Source organism: Lepidochelys kempii, chromosome 4 (genome assembly GCF_965140265.1).
Source record: "Lepidochelys kempii isolate rLepKem1 chromosome 4, rLepKem1.hap2, whole genome shotgun sequence".
In the NCBI taxonomy this organism is placed as follows: Eukaryota; Metazoa; Chordata; order Testudines; family Cheloniidae; genus Lepidochelys; species Lepidochelys kempii.
In genome coordinates, this window is record NC_133259.1 from 139,707,203 (window position 1) to 139,724,382 (window position 17,180).

Below are 17,180 nucleotides of genomic sequence, written 5' to 3' on the forward strand. Positions count from 1 at the left end.
TTTCATAAAGCTTGCCCAGTATAAAATACCCAGGGGTACAGAAATAGTCACTCTTCATATTGAAAAGTGTTGGAGAAAGGAGCCTTGGAAAAGGTCAGAGCTATTGTAAGGGCTGTAAATATTCCATTGCTCCTGTGTGTGCCATACGTGACCTGAGGATAATCCCAGGATTTAGGTTTTCCAGAGATGCTGCTCCCTCCAAAACAAATTCAATTAAACGAGGGGAAAAATGCCGCTGGGGGAGCTGCCAAGCCAGTGGTTCGTTCTGGCTGTTTCCTCCTCGGTGCTAAGCTCCTGTGGTAAATTGCTTCTGCATAGCTGAGAGAAATTGGTCAAAATAAATCAGCGAGGAGCACTAGCACATGTTCTGAAAAGAGAGCAGAATTTGCTAAACTAATCAGGATAATATCCAAATTGATGGGCTTGCCGATACCAACCACGTGTGCCTTCTGGGGAGTCTTGTGCATTGCAGCAATGTCTGCCAGGAGGCCTAACGCAAGAGGGACTGGTTAGGCTCTAAAATTGGACCACTGAGTTGCTTGTTTCATTAGAAAGCCGACTGAGCTAGTCATTGGAGAGTTGAACACTCTTTGGGATCCTTTTCAATTTAAGGCCAGAAGGACCCGATACGATCATCTAGTTTGACCTTCTGCACAGCACAGGCTGGAGAATCTTGCCCAACAATTTTGGCTTCAAGCCCATAGCTTCTGTTTGAGCTAGAGCATATCTTTTAAAGAGACATCTAGTTTTGATTTAAAGACTCCAAGTGGTGAAGAATCCATCACTTCCCTAGGTAAGGTGTTGTGATGATTGATTACCTTCACTGTTCACAATGAGTACCTTATTTCTAGTCTGAATGCGTCTAGCTTCACCTTCCAGCCATTGGATCTCATTCTGCCTTTTGCAGCTAGAATATAGAGCCATCTGCTGTCAGAAATCTCTTCTACATGTAAGTTCTTGGAGACTGTGATCAAGTCACCTGTTGACCTTCTCTTGGATAATAGTCTATCACAGTGAGGCATGTTTTCAAGACCTCTATAGCAGTTGGTATTGACTCTAGCCATTCTTGGGGTAACAGGAAAGTTACCAGTGCCTGGAATGGAGTGGTGTTCTTGCTACTTTATTTTAAACTCCAGGGGGTACCGAAGTATACTGGAGGGAGACGCTTTAGAAATGGAGACATTTATCCTTGTAAATACAAGCTGTGATTTATACTGTGGTAGTGCTTAGGAATCCCGATCATGGATCAGGGCCCCTTGTTCTAGGTGCTGCACAAACACAGAACAAGAAGAGGTTTCTTGTCCCAAGAAACTGACAGTCCCAGTATAAATATGTTATAGAGTCCAAGGCCAGAAGGAACTAATGTGATCATAGTGTCTGACATCCAGTATAACAGAGTCTAGGACTTCCCTGAATTGATAACAGAATCTCCGTATAATAAAAAAGTAAAGACCTGTATCTATGCCATGCCAAGAGTCCTCAACCATTCTGCTAACAGAGGGATCTCAACCAACCACCACACTGACATTACACCGAATCTGCACGCACCAGTTTCAGCGGTTCTAAGGAGTCAGTGCGATGAAGGGGACTGCTCAGAGTGGGGATTACTTAGTCCAGCTGCCACAGTTCTTCAAAGGTTGATTCACCACCTGTACAACCCAACACAAAGTTGCCAGCGCAACCCACCCATAACCCCCTATTCACAAATCAATACAACCAGCACACACAATAACAACACACACTCACGGCCTCTTACTGCAACGCTTACGCCTCAATGGCTCCTCCAGAACCTTCCCCCACCCCCTCCTTAACTGCCAGCCTGTGCCACTTGAAAAATAATGCCCTATTCCTCCAGAACCTTCCCCTGGTACCTGCCTAACTGCCGGCATGTGCCCCCATACAGAGAGCGCCCCACTCTTCCAGAACCTTCCCCCCAAACCACTAACTTCCAGCCTGTGCCCCATACAAACAGCACCCCGCTCCTCCGGAACCTTCCCCCGCCACCTCCCTAACTGCCAGCCTGTGCCCCCATACAGACAGCGCCCCGCTCCTCCCAAACCTTCCCCCACCCCCTCCCTAACTGCCAGCCTGTGCCCCCATACAGACTGGTGGCCACTGGGGGTCGGGGGGCAGAGTACCCGGGCTGCGGTGAACGGGGAAGGTGGTTCTCCCGAAGGGCTCGATCCTGCCTCTCTTACCCAGCTACAGCATCCACAGGGCGGGGCTCACAAGCCGCTTCTCCCGGGGCCAGCGGCGGCTGCCCTTTTTCCCCTGGCTCATTTGTGCGGGTTCCTGCGGGTTCTTGTCATGATGCTGTCGAGCTGGTCAGTGCAGGGACAGGCTCGGCGTCCCGGGCTAGCTGAGCTTGGTTTGAGGAAGGGGATGGAGCTACTTCTGGGCCCGAGAGTACTCCTCCTCCATCTCCCCTTCCCCCCCCTTCCTCACTCCTGTACCGAGCTGACCAGCTAAGGGCCACCTGGAACCTCCCGCAGGGACAGGTGGTCGGGGAAACACCTCCGGGGTTTCTCCACCATGGATGCAGCGTGGGGTTGCTGGGCCTGTCGTGCGGGGCCTCGGTCTCGTGGGGTCAGACTCAGTCAATGGCACGTAGGCTCCCGGCGGCCTGCGTGTTGGCTCTCGAGGGTAACGCACTGCGCGTGCGCGTGTGTTCGAGTGCAGAGCCCACGTGCTGACATTCCGGTCCCTGCGGTGTAATCCTCACTACTGCGCCCGTCAGGGCCTTAGAGGGGTGACTCATGGCCATGGTGGAGCCGTCGGTCCACCCGCCGGAGTATCATGACCAGCAGTTGTAAAGTGAAGGGCCTCAACTGTGCTGCCAGCGGAGGGCGCCCCCAGATTTCGCTGGAGCCAGTTAGGGGGACTCCCTCCTTCGCTCTACCCTCGGGCCTGGTCCGCCCTGGGCAACGGACCTGAGCGAAACTGCTGCTCCCCACCGCCAGGGAGGTGGGGTCCGACAGCTCTTTTCCTCGGCGGGGGTTGACCTGGTGGCCGGTTTGCAATGAGAAACTTTTTCCAGGCTTTTTCCCTGGGGTTGACCTGGTGGCCTGTTTGCAATGAGAAACTTTCCAGACCTTTTCCCTGCGGCTTTTCCTTGGGGTTGACCTGGTGGCCGGTCGGAGCCGGGCTGGATCCTGGGGGCTGGTTTGCACTCAAGAGAAAATGGCTGCCGCTTTTCACTGGGGGACCCAGGGGTGGGGTACTGGGGGTGCAGCACCCGCAGGTGTCACTGGGGGAAGGTGGCTGGGGCTGCTGTCAGAAGCATACAACATGCTTTGCAGCAGAGGCCCCCCCAGTCTGTGCGGCGGCCCCCCCTAGCGGGGGAGGGGGAACATTTTTGTGGGGGCGAGGGGCGGTTCAGGCTTTTGGCCCCGGCAGCCAGTCGGGGGGCTCCGCCGCTGAGTATCGGCTGCAGGACCCGCCGCTCGGGGCTCAGGCTCCGCTCCCAGCCCCAGGTCCCCCGGCTGCCGCCTGGCCCCGCCGCCCTCTCTACGCTCCCTCGCCCAGGGTCCCCCGGCTGCCCGCTGGCTCCGCGCCCTGGGGGGCTCCGGCTCCGCTCCCGGCCCCTCACCCCACGGCTGCTGCCCTCTGCCCCGGGGCTCTGCTCCTGGGGTCCCCTAGCTCCGCTCCTGGCCCTGCCACTGATTATCGGCTGCAGGACCCGCCGCCCGGGGCTCAGACTCCGCTCCAGGCCCCGGGTCCCCCGGCTGCCTCCTGGCCCTGCCACCCACCCTCAGCTCCCGCGCCCAGGGTCCCCCGGCTGCCCGCTGGCCCCGCGCCCTGGGGGGCTCTGGTTCCGGCTCCACACTGGCAGCGAGAGGGCTAGGGAGAGCCTTGGGACCCGATTATGTTCCACGGAGATGGGTGTTAAAAGACGGTGACCTATCCCAGGTCAGGGCTGACCCAGAAGGAGAGCAGCGCTCCATTTCTTTTGGTGGGAGAGAATCCTGGTTGCAGCCCTGAGCCTGCACTCGCCTGCCAGCCTGATGAGCTCCTACCAGGGGGGCCGACCGGACCCTGGGGGATCTCAGAAGCTTGTTGGAGACAAGCCCTGAACAGAAGGGCGGGGTCCCAGCGAACATTCGCTGGAGGAGCCTGCTTGGAGCGGTGGGATTGTTTTGGTTCCTGATTCCCTTTGGACGTTGGTGGGAAGTGGACCTTGGCCCACTGCCACCTCACACCTCGCAGAGACATGCCGCTGGGTGAGTTGTGCCCTGGCAGGCCACAAGAAGGCACTGCCTGGGTAAGGCGGGTACTCACCAAAATACCTGTGAGTCCCCGAAACGCCAGTTGAGGCAAAGGAGGAGGTAGGAAGGTGCCTGGCTCAGCACTGAGCTGTCTAATCTCTGTCTAACCCCTCTTCTTCTCAGTCAGCATGGAGGTGTCTGAGAGATGCACCTATTGATGCTGAATTCTAGGTATCCAAGTGGCTCTCCCCCACTTCCCTCCCCGGCAAGTCAGACCCGGCGAACATGCCTCTTGCCGTTTCTCTATGGCTAGGGCCATAGTTTGTGGACTCTAGTGTGTCCCAGATCCCTTTTCTAAAGCACCTTATAAGCAAAAAGTATCGTTATCCCCTTTCGAGAGGCTTCCCCGAGGTCACGCACCGCCAAGTCTGAGCTAAGATCAGACCTCCCGCCTCTCCTTTGGCCACTGTGACCCCCGATCACGGTAGCCACCGCCAGTGCCACATGCCTTGGAAGGCCTGAGGGGGAGAGCAATTCCCTAGGGCACTCCAAGGGGCTGTGGCTCGGAGTCAGGGGGTGACATTCGGAACGGGAGAACATCGGCTGAATGTCAGGAATCACTTCCCAGCCAGGAGGTCTACTAGACTGGGAAATAGCCTCTTGAGTGAAGTGGTGGAAGTTTTGGCCCTAGAGTGGGCCAGGAAACAGTCCCTGGCATAAAGGCCCATCCTGGATTGACCCACTCCAGCGCAGGGGGTGGGTACAGGGCGTACCACCCAGCCAGAGTTACCCAGCATAACAACTTCTAGCCATATTTACCATCGCCACCCACATTGCTCACTACACATTGCATCACACGCTTCGGGGTTGGCTTGGTCAACCCAGAGGATGCAATCTCTGCACAGCACGCTCTGGCCATGCACCACCTGCTGTTCACCTCGCCTTGCATCCCAAGCTTAGCCTGTCCCTTGTAAATGGTACCCCTTGTCTCAGCTAGTGCAGGCATCCTGTCTCTAGCCTGCCGAGCCAGCGACCTTCCCAATCGTGTCCACTCAGAAATGAGGCAAGTTCTTTATGCCCAGGCCTGTGTCGGGACACAGCTTAGATCTGATGCTGAAAGAGCAAGGAGAGGGTCTGAGGGCCGGGGTCCTTTCTGACGGACGGGGGAGAGCTGCAGGCTGGGATGAAGAGGACTATCAAATGCGTCGAGTTGTGGCCCTGTGGCTAGAGCAGCAGCTGAAGAGTCAAGAGGTCTGGTCTCTTCCCAACTCACCATGATCTTGGCAAGGTCACAGCCACTCGCCCTGCCTCAGTTTGCCCATCTGTAGATACCTCTCAGGGACACTGTGAGGCTTCAGTCATTCATGAATATAAAGCACATGGAGGCTGTTGGTTGGAAGGTGATGGGCAGAGTGTTATTATTGCTTCTCCGTAAGCCCACGATTGTCCCGCTCAGGAGTGATCTGCATTGGTCTGTTCCAATAAACAGCACAAGCCCAACAGTATCTGCCTGCCTCTGAAATGTGATTAAAACCAGGGGGAGGTTTTAAATATTCAGCTTCCCTCAGGAGCTCGCAGCAAGAGCTGATGTTAATTGAGAGTCTGGCACACAAATGATTATTGATTCCTTGGCTCTTTAAAACACACTAGGCTCAGGGCCCAACTTGGCAGCATCCTGTTGAACAAGGCAGACAGCTGAGGGGGAGGAGGGTCTGCTAGCGGCTCTGGGGACTGCACTGGGAGATATTTTATCCACTGCTTGTGTTCCAGAAGCTCTTGGAGGCCCTAGCCAGGGTCAGACACATTCTATGAAACAGTCTCTGCCCCAGCCATCTTACAGTCTAAACCAAGAGGAGATGGGAGAAAGGACGGATTATCATCTCCAGTGTAACAAGGGCTGAAATGACTGGCCTAAGACGGAGACGGAGAGTCTGTGGCAGAGTCAGAACCTGAGCTCCGAGCTCCTGCGTCCCCATTCAGAGCCTGATCCTCTCAATACGTGGGCAATAGACTGGCATAGTGCTTGTGATCATGTCTCCGAGGGGCTGGCCTCACCTGTGACACTGGCAGACTGGGTGCCAGCTCCGGCCAGAGCCCCAGGCCAATTCACTTGTGTGTTAGTGTAGTTCAAAGGGATTGTTAAATGTGTATGAGTGTATTTGGGATTTAAACGCCATGAACACGAGTGGGATGTTACCTGCATTGTTTTCACTTATCTGTATCCCATTATAACATAGGAGCAAACATTTACACTGTGTAGACCCTGTAACTAAATAACCCATCAGACAAGAAAGAAGCCTTGTTGAATGCAAATGAAGAGCTTTAACAGAAAAGAGCTAATTTCAAAGCTAGTGGCCATTGTGTGTGATGACCGGAGGTCAGAGACTCAAGGTGCATTCCTCATTCACCATCATCAAAGGGAAAGCCCACGTGGGTAGTGACACTGTCCGCTTTTTTTCTGTGAGAAGAAGCTATAAGAATATCCTGCCTCTCTGGACTCTAACAGGGAAGTGCACTAGATACAAAGTGGAAATCCCCAGACCCAATCCGGGTATCCTGAAAAGACTTTTTTGGAAACTGGCTGTTTATTTTATCACGGCCACCATTTGGAATTACACACTGTGACTCACCTGTGCATATAGTTTACCTGTTTTACCCCCTCAATAATCCTCATTTCCTTTTCTTAGCTAATAAACCTTGAGTTAGTTTACCATAGAATTGGCCGTCAGCGTTGTCTTTGGTGTAAGATCTAGAGTACCGATTGCTCTGGGGTAAGTGACTGGTCTCTTGGGTCTTGGAGCAACCTGACGCAGTGTGGATTTTTGTTTAAGTGACCTTTTATCAGGAGTTCTGGTAGGGCGATACCGTCCAGTACGCAGTACCGCAAGAGTTTTTAGCGGGTACGGGAAAGACTTGGGGCTAGGCCCCGCTCCGGAGCAGGCTAGGGGGGGCTGCACTCCGCTCCTTGAAGGAGCAGAACACAGCTAGGGAGGGCATTCATTCTTTAAATGGCTTTATGAGCACAATACATATGCTATCAAACTTAGACAAAGGCTTTGTTTAAGTTTTCTAGCATATGTATTGTGCTGTTAAGTTGGTCAGGAGTCCTCAAGAGGGGAGGGGTGGGGCGGACAGAAGGTGTTTAAATAGTGGTTTTGATTCTGTTTCTCCCCATTGGTCTGAATTATCCGTGACACCCATACTGCATCACATCCAGTCCAAATCAGCAGAGGAATGCCTCTGCCTGCACTGACCAGCGGATGTTTGGATTCTGATGTCAGCCCAGTTCTGCAGCCCAACGGGAATCAGGTGTTGTCCTCAGTGTACACAGAATTCTTCTTTGCAGCCAAACTAGTCTAACATGCATTTTGTGAACTGGAACTGGAGCAGCAAAACAAATGCCTCCTTTTCCAGCTTTGTGGGTGAGAGAACTATAAGTGAAGATGATAATGCCGGACACAGAGGGCCTTAAACCGGCTGCCTCAGGAATCTGCCAAGAACTTTGCTGAAAATATGTCCCTCAACGGAGCTAAGACGTATCACACATCTGCCCACCTTTACGTGACTGACACTCCTTCTGATCTGAGAGCCCAGGCATTGGCAGTTTCATCCAGAACAATTTACAAACTTGGAACCTAACACTGTAAACCCTTCATCATTTGATCAATCCCATGGAAGACAATGGGACTATCTGCATGACTATGGACCACTTTTGTGGACTGGTAAGCGTTTCAGGAGTCTGTTCCTATAAAGGAAGTTGAATCCCCCATTGAAATGCAATGTTTAGGTACAATACCATAAAGCAGTTTAGGATACAGTTCTTCTTAAAATTTGTCTTTTAAGAAGTCAGACATATACTGAAATGGCTCCTCACCCAGCTCCCCATATTCCATATAAACAGACTGAAATACTACATATGTGGGGGGAAAGTGAGTTGTTAAGCATGTTGATGTTTGTATATACAAAGGGAGGTGTCGGAGGGGATGGGGAGAGTGTGGGGGCCCCTGGTTGGGGTAGGGTGGGAGGAGTCACAGGGAGGGTCACCTAGGGAGGTCATGTGCCCCCCATTGTGTCCCTCCCATGAGTGCAGTACCGGCAAGAAATGATTTCTACTTGCACCACTGCCTTTTATCACAATGTCCGGTTTGTCGGGGTGGCAAGATAGACTGGAGAGTCTTAGAGGACTGTCTGTGACTCCAGGGTAAGACTGGTAGAGGGATCCAGGTGTTCACATTTGTCACTGGCTTGGTGAAATCTAACTATAGAACTCACCATCAGCTTGGGGGATCTGTCTTTTTCTGGAAGCCTGGCCTGAGGTTGTGAGCCACTCCAGACAGCAGGACATGTCTCCTCCTGTGGACTGGCCTCAGTGACTATAAACGCCTGTTGCATTAGCCAGGTAGTTTGGGGGGTTGTGAGGATTTTTTTCTATCTTTAAATTCTGTAGTACAGGACTCATAAGCAACCCTACAACAACAGCAACGCAGTGTGCAGAACCCAGCATGCAGGAGTGACCCTACGATAAGAGTAGACAAGAAGCTGGATATGAGTCAACAGTGGGATGATTTAATTGGGGATCGGTCCTGCTTTGAGCAGGGGGTTGGACTAGATGACCTCCTGAGGTCCCTTCCAACCCTGATAGTCTATGATTCTATGAAACCAGTGTGCAAAGCCCAGTGCTTGGAGTGACCCTACAATAACAAAGAACGTACATCTCAGCGCTGGTGAGTGACCCCGCGAGAACAAAGCGGTGTGCAGAACCCAGAGCTGCTGAGTCATGCGACAGTTCAGCTTGTCTCTCAGGTTTCTAGTTCACACAGCGCTTGCTGTTATTGACACGAGCACCTCCTACTTTACCCAAACAAACACATTTTAGCTTTTACTATAACAGCAAAGTCTCCTGCTCTCATAACCACCCAATTCTCAGCCTTTGGGTATATTTTACACTTGGAAGGGGAAGGGGAAGGGTGGCTACTGCATGTATTAACATGCTTGCAGGGTTTAAATAGATGCCAGGGGATTGCTGGTTAGCTCAGCGACTGTGGGCTGCACACAGCGGTTTGTTGTTATAGGCTATCTTGCGTGTGCGGGATTGTGTGCACCAATCTGTTATTGTTGGGTAGTGTCATGGGGTGACTTGGCCCCTTTCAGGGGCCTCCATCCATCTACAGGAAGGGATGGGGGAATTAGACTTGGCTGGGGCTCATTAGGGAATCCCGGCTTGGAACTGATGCTTGTGGACCATCTGGAGTGCTTGATCCACCTGGTCTGTACCATCTGGGGAGGGGGTGGTCAGGTGGAAGAGGGGATTTAGGAAATGGATGGAAGTGGAGGCAGTCAAGGTAAGAAGGCCCAGGAGTGAGGAAGTGTTGGGTCCTTACCTAGGAGATGAGGTCAGAGCAGACCCTGTCATGCTGTCCTGCAGGGGCACAAGAGCATGAGAACCAACCTTGGGGCAGACTGTTAGGAAGCAGAGCACAAACCCAGCTGGTTGTCAGTTCAGGACTTAGATTCCAACTAGTTATCCAATGTAAATGCTTCAAGCACTATAACAGCTAACGGTGGGGTCACAGACATCCCCTTGGGTAGAATCATAGAATCATAGAATATCAGGGTTGGAAGGGACCCCAGAAGGTCATCTAGTCCAACCCCCTGCTCGAAGCAGGACCAATTCCCAGTTAAATCATCCCAGCCAGGGCTTTGTCAAGCCTGACCTTAAAAACCTCGCTGATCTCTCTTGTCCCCATGGTGAGCCTGCCTTTGTGACAGCTGGTCTGTTACAGCAAGAATCACAGCAACATCCAGGTTACTCCCGGTCCCGAAGGAATGGTCAGTTGCACTGTAGATCTCATACCCACGACAATGCTTGCAGCCAATCCTATGATAACCTATATACAGATTTATTAAAAAGGAAAGAGTCATTTACAAGGTTAAAGCAAGTAAACATAGATACACTAATGAGTTCAATCTTAAATTTAAAAAGATAATACAAAGCTTCTATGATAAGCAAGCTTTGTATGTCTTTTAGGACTAACTCAGGCTACACATTGGGGTTCTCTTGCTTATGCCTAGAAACCTTGCCACTCCAGAGTCCAGGCATCATAGAGATCCAGTTCCTTCTTGTTAAGGGTTTTTATTCCCTTCCCCCCATGTACTCTGAGCTGAGAACTCAGCTGACGGAAGGAATCCACTTGCACAACTCATCTTCATGGAGGGAGGGCAGAACAGCCAATGTCTTTTGTCCTCTTTAATGTCCCACAATGGTTTGTCTGGTGTCAATGCCCCTTCCCTGTTGGGCAGGACGTAACACCTTCTGCTGGAGACCAGCACTTCTCACCAGTTACTGTCTCTCTCCTGTCTGATGATTTACACTGTCACAGAGGCTCACAATACAACCGCTCAAATAGTACCTTACAATGTGGAATACAGATGTTATATGAGCCTAATGCAGAGAGCAACTCACAAGTATTCAGTAAAGTCTCAGCACTAAACACCTTCTTATAACCCTAATCCCCGTTTTAACAATTCTAACGTACAGCTGAGCCAGACTGATTTCAGCCATGTATTTGTCAGTGTTCAGCTGAGACATGGGGACCTTGGCATGAGCTGGTCTGCTAGCGTCACAGACCCTATCCAGAAGTACTGAGAAAGGAGGCTGCAGGGGATAGGATCAATGCCTGGAATGGGCCCATAACTCAAGGGAAGCAGTCTCTGTGAGTTAGGGACCGGAGGAAAGGACAGCAACCAGATTCAAGGGGAGCAGTTGGTGTCCCAGGAATGAGAGGTCCTGAGGAAAGGACGAAGAGCACGGCAGAGGAGGAGGAGATCTTAAACACAGCAGCAGAGAAACAGGTCTGGTGGTAGCCAAATTCTGGAGGGAGGATCTAACGGGGCAGCAAACTGGCTGGGATTTCCTACATTGGCTTGAACACTGGTGCAGGACATCGCGATAGACTGGAAGGAGGACACTGTCACTCAGGAAGGGTCGGATGTTAGGCGTCTCTAGCCAGAGGGCCAGGTCCCAGTGGCAGTATAATAGAAGGTTAAGCTGGACTATACGTTCAGCTGCTCAGTGTAACATGCCTTATCAGCACACAACAGCCACTCCTGGCAGTACATTACATGACCATACAGAGAAAACGTCCCCGGTGTGTCCCTCGGGGACGGAAGCCCGGGAGCCAGTCCACATCTGGTACAAGTGCCTGATCAGCAACCTGCCCTGTACCAGCCGTACATGACAGGCAGGAGCCAGTCTAGAAAGCCACAAGAGGGCGCTCTGGGGCGGGGCAATATAGCACAGGGAGGGGGTGTGTGTTGGGCCGCAAGCACATCCTGTAGGGCCCTGATTCGCCATTTCTTGTTGAAGAAAAAGCATTGTTCCCTGTTAGGGTGGGGAGCGGGAACGGAGACATCACTCCTACAGATCCCGCAGCTGGGTGGAAGAAAACTGGGTTGAGCCTCCCGACCCTGACCAGCGTCTCTTTCCCTGCCCGCTTTATCCCTCCTACCGCTTGTTTTCCACACCAGGTCCTGCCATCGCAGCGAGAACGCCCACGCGTCCCATGGTAACCGAGGGACGCTGATGGTACATGCAGCCGCTTTGCCCTTTGCTCGACTATAAACCCCACGTCTCCGGTTGCCCCTCCGGGACATCCGTCCGGCAAGCTACAGAAGGAAGCAGCTGGCGGCCGTCTCTGAAGTCGGAGGTTCCCAAGGAGGCCTGCAGACAAATTAGCTGTGACTGGCTCTCCAGACACTTCTTCCCGGGGTGGCCTTTGGTCATGTTAGCTGGAGGGAGGAGAAACGGCATTTGGAAGAAGAGTCAAATGAGAAAAGGGCACCCACGTGTGCAGGAGGATGTCGCTGCTGGTGGATAAGAGGCATTGGCTGGAAACACACTAGCACGTGATGTGGCTGTTTGCCTGCTCGGAACTGGGCTGAGAACCTCCCCCGTCCCCGGCACCAGCCAGGGCCCTGTGTTGCTTCTTTATCGCAGCAGGTGAATGCTGACATCCCTGGAAACAAGGGGGCTAGTCGATCTGATTTTCTTACTCCCCCGCCCTTTCTGGTTCGTTGGCGTAGGGTTGGCCATGAGTGCTTGGCTGCAGGGCTCCCTCTCTTTGCCTGCGTCGGATCCACACCCACACATGCTTTCTACCCCACACCTACGTGTCCACTGCTATTTCCCATCCCCTCCCTCCTGCTCCCGACTTTTGTTCCTCTCCTTCTCCCGCGCTCAGCATCTCGCCTGCTGTCCTGCAGCCCCGAATGCTGCTCTCCTGTCCTTCGAAGCCCTCCTTGGTATCCCCCTCCCGAATGGCTGTCCTGTGTCTTGTCTAACGTAGACAGGCTTTTCGGAGCTGGGGGAGGTGCCTTTACGTTTCTGACACACCATGTGGGGAAAGATTTGTGTGACGATCATGCTAAGAATTGATGGAATAACAATGACCATAGAATCCCTCCTCTGAAATGTGCTGGTTTTGGCATTAAAATATTTCACTGCCCAAAGCCCTCACCTGGGACCCCGACCTTCTCCCAGGCGACTTTATGGCCGTTTGGCACAGGAACGAGGTGATCTTTCTCCTGGCTGGTTGTTACTGACACGTTGTATTTGTCTCTCTGTGCTTCAGGGCCTGTCAGCTCATGTGACTGTCCAGAACCCCACCAGGTGCTGGGAGTAATTATGACCACGGATGAAACCTATCCACTTTCCAGAGACCCATCAGCTTGGTTGGTGAGAGCATCCCAGGGTAGCTCTGGTAATTCAATCAGAGTCTGTAATTCGCTAATGGGCAGGATCGATTCTGGGCCGCAGCCGAAAGGGGCTTTGTTTCCATCGCCCCAGCCCTTTGCCAGCTGGCAAGCTGCTGCCAGGTGAGAATGACAGAACTTCACCCCCTGGCATATTCCTCTGTGGCAGAGCAGAGCGTGCCTTGCTGGAGCCTGTCTGGACCATATTCCCCAGGGCCGGGCCAGGATCCTTCCATACAATCCAGGATCCAGGCCTTTGTCCAGCCTTAAGCGTCCCAAGCGATGGGGGACTATTCCACAATCTAGCACAGAGGTCCCCAAACTGTGGGGTGCACCCCCCTGGGGGGGGCATGGAGAAACGTTCGGAGGGCACGACGGGGTCTGGGACAGCCCCCACAGGGGGTGTGGAGGGAGCAGCTCCCGGTCCCAATCCCGGCCCCATAGCCTCAGCCCCGGACCACAGCCCAGCTGTAGCTCTGCACCAGGCCCTGGCCCTGGCCCCAGTCCAGCCCTCAGCCTCTGGCCGCAGCTCCATTCCCAGCCCCAGTCTCAGCCCTCTTACCCCTGTCTGTGTCTCAGGGGGTGGGGGGAGGAAAAGGGTATTGAGAGGGGTAAGGGGGGCCATGACCCTGAAAAGTTTGGGGACCACTGGTTTACCAGATTTCATTGTCCGAAATCAAAGATGCTGTAGGCGCACTTCAGCCTCTTTAGCAGATCACTTTTCTCTGAGGTGTCTGGAGCACACGAGCCCTGAAGAAACATGTCCTTGAGGGCAGTGGCCTTAACAGGGAGGGCTTGGATTGAGGCATGTTTCCATGGGGACTGTTGTGATAATTGGACTGACAAATTGACCCTAATGGTGAGCTCAGTTGTAAAAAGTCTATGAAAGTTCACGAGATGTCACCATAACCTATAAAGGCAAGTGTTGATGGACAGTAGGGCCAGTAGTGTTGTGTTATAAGCAGGTGCACAAGAACTGGCTAGAGAGACTGGATTAGCCCAGATTAAAAAGAGACCACATTATGATAACTCAAGGACAGTGGTGTTGAAACCATGCTGGGTAAAAAGAGAAGATATGGACCTGGAAATGAATAGACCAGCATTGATGTGTCAGATATTAGGCTTCACGCGTGGACAAAATAATGAGGGGCCAGGCTATTCCACCCACCATTCCCTTTGTGAGTCCTTCAAGAAAGAGACTTTGGGGAGAGATTAGGGAAGAACAGATGGAGGCTGCTGGAGTGAGTGTCACCATCATGGCTGCCACCCCCACTGTCTCCTGGGACCCTGGGCCTTTGTCCTCCTGATCTGGAGGGATGTCTTGGCCAGACTGGGCCAGAGAGAGGGACCCAGATGAATCACCACCTCTGCCGGCTCCAACTGAAACCCAGCCACCACCTGTGATGAAACGGGATCTGACTTTAACAACAGCTCCAATTCATCTCAACTCACTTCTCTTTCCACTCAAGGATCGTTATTACCATCTTTGGTAAGTACTAAGAGACTGTCAGTCAAGGGGCTTTTTCCTTCTGAAAACTCTCTCCAGCTAAAGGCAAATGGAGCAAGGGATGGTGTTAAAATCAAAGCCTGACTCAGTACTTTCCATTTCAAATGCTTTCTCTGGTTTTCTTTCTTTTCTGTATAATAAAAGGGCAGAAGGACTTTTAGTAATGTGTTTGCCCTGCTCTGAAGCAGGCTGAAGTCTGCGTACCAAACCTCAGACCTTATTTACCACTGTTTAAGGTTGGACAGTGCCTGGGTTATATTAACAGCTTTGGCTCATTTAATCCATCTAAATAACTACAACAGGGCCCTCCCCTGAGATAGTCTTGATATGGCCAGCCTTGGCTGAGGTGCCCTTACCTAAGGAGGTCTTAAAGGAAGACCTTTCGCTGACAGGTCAGTGAAGAAAATGTACAATAAAGCCAACTTTAAGTATTCTCCATATGAAAAATGCTGGCACAGTTTCCTTCCAAAACGCACATTCATCCTGCTGGAATAAACCCAGAAAAAGAAGCACAACCAAGTTTGTGCCAAATTTCCTTCACAAAAATCTCCAGTGGGCCAAACCAAGCCCGGGGAAGTGAAGCCCCAAAGGAATTCTGTTTGAGAACATTGTGAGCAAGTGAAAATGTGACTCAGAATGGAACGGGCATCTCCTGCTTAGCCGTAGTGCAGTGGTCCCCAAACTTTTCACGGTTGTGCCCCCCTCACCCGTCTGCAACCCCCCCCCCTTGGGGCTGGGACCATACCTCTGAGGGGGAAGGGTGTGCAGACAGCGGTAGGGGGGCTGAGGCTGGGGCTGCAGCTGCAGCTGGGGTGGGTCTGGGGCCGGACCAGGGCTGGGAACCGAGCTGCAGCCAGGGGCTGGAGCGCGGAGCAGAGCCGCATTTGGGGGTGGGGCCGGAGCAGAGCTGGGGGCGGAGGGGGGCTGGGTGACACTCACTCCCCACGGGTGCTGGCAAGGCCTCACCAAACCCCACTGAACATTCCTCTGCACCCCCCCTAGGGAGACGCACCCCACAATTTGGGGACCACTGCCGGAGCGTTAGCACCAAAGAGTTGTGTTGATGCAGCGACCATGCTCCGGGGAGGGACATTAGGAGTTTACTCCCTATGTTGGCCTCAAGACGTTGATAGTGTTCGTCTAATTCTGTAAAACTGGCCCGTTTCCAGCTTTGCTCAGGGAGTGAGGGGCAAGGTGAGCCGCCAATTAACTGTGCAAATGCCATATACTGCACGTGCTGATCACCCCTCCCCGCTCCTCTGCTATGGAGCATCCAGGCTGCGTGGAGCATCTGGCACCTGTTGAACACCGTGCTGCCTGAGGATGGCTTGATCAAGCAATCCCACCGTCCCATGTGCTCTGTTGGAACGGCAAGCTGGCCTGCGCCGTTCCGCTCAGTGGCGCTGTTTCACACGGGGAGGCAGTTGTACAAAGTGTCCTTTAAAATAAGATCTCACTCATTCTCCGTTTGCCCAGACATGGCCTCCCTCCCCCAAACCTCCTGCACACGCCCAAAACACCCAGCGCTGCAGGTTCCAGTCACTTCATCCATTAACTGCCCTACTGTAGCAGTCACGAAGGGGTTAATGGATGGAGTAATTACTCCCCCAGCTGTGACTAAGTAGCTGCCTACCTGGGAAATATGGTTCTCAGGCAGCATGGGGCAGCTGCCGGAGAGGCTGAGGACTATCTCGGGGAGGTTCCTTGTCAGTATCCTGGAAAGGAGCCACCCAAGAAGTGGACCCAGAGGCCCGCCCTGCGGAGTAGAGGGTAAGACTGCTGGGCTGTAGCAAAAGGATGTTTCTTTCCCTCCTACAAGGTGAGGAGGAGAGTCCAGGTTGCCGGAGGCCCCTGTTGCCAGGCCATATAGAGACTGCTGGATAGAGTGAAGGAGACCCGGCAAGCTGGGAGACTGGGCTGTGGAAAGGCCAGGGTGTCCTAATGAGCCCTTAGATAAGGAGGGGAGGAACGGCCCCCTTTGTACACCAGCACCAGAATGTAGGGGAAAGGAGAGGAACTGTGATGGGCTGGTGGACTTTGTACCGCTAATGTTGGGATGATGTTACGTTCACGAGGGAGGCGTGTAGCACCATGCGGTGGGTGGCACTCACTGGCGGTGTCACCTAGTGGTTAGGGTACTAGGTCTCTAGTCACCTGGCCTCCAGGATCTCTCACTAGCCACCATCTTGTGCCCTGACAGTCCGCCTTTTGGTGGCTGACAACCCAGCCTGCCGCTCAGGTTCCCAGTTAGCCATATCCCAAGGAATACGGCGGATCAGCACTCTGCCGAAGGGCAGGCATGGCGGGGAAGCACCTTCAGTCTGTTCAGTGACCCCTGGAGGTGGCCAGTCCCAGTTGTGCAGTTTGCAAAGTCTTTATGCTCTCGGGGTTTCCCCAAGGGGGCATCCGGAAGAGAAGGTTCTTGTATGCTCTGTAACAAGGTGGTTGGTAGAGGAGCCCAGGGCCTCCACTGGGGTCCTGCCCAGGGCCATGTGAGAAGCTACAATGTCCAGGCCCTGGGAGTGCTTTATGGCTGCCTCCCGGGGCTGCTTCCTACCACTCCCTGCCCCACCAAAGTCTTACAGTTTGATGCAGTAGCAAAGAAAAGGCGAGGAACTGGACCCTCAGCTGCCCGAGCACACCAGGCAGGCAGGAGTTCCTCCTAAGGAAGGGTTTCTGCAGCACCCATATCCAGGAGCTCTCAGGGTCTGTTGCTC

At 53.1% G+C, this 17,180-nt stretch overlaps 1 long non-coding RNA gene across 1 annotated transcript in view; it reads left to right on the forward strand.

Annotated features, from left to right (window-relative positions):
• LOC140910920 (uncharacterized) overlaps nucleotides 1-13,519 on the forward strand; it is a 28,171-nt gene extending 14,652 nt beyond the window's left edge. Inside the window, exons 2-3 of the long non-coding RNA XR_012158796.1 lie at nucleotides 11,733-12,204; nucleotides 12,836-13,519. This is a non-coding gene — a long non-coding RNA (uncharacterized lncRNA). The remainder of the gene's footprint in view (nucleotides 1-11,732; nucleotides 12,205-12,835) is intronic.
• The last annotated feature ends 3,661 nt before the right edge of the window (nucleotides 13,520-17,180 follow it).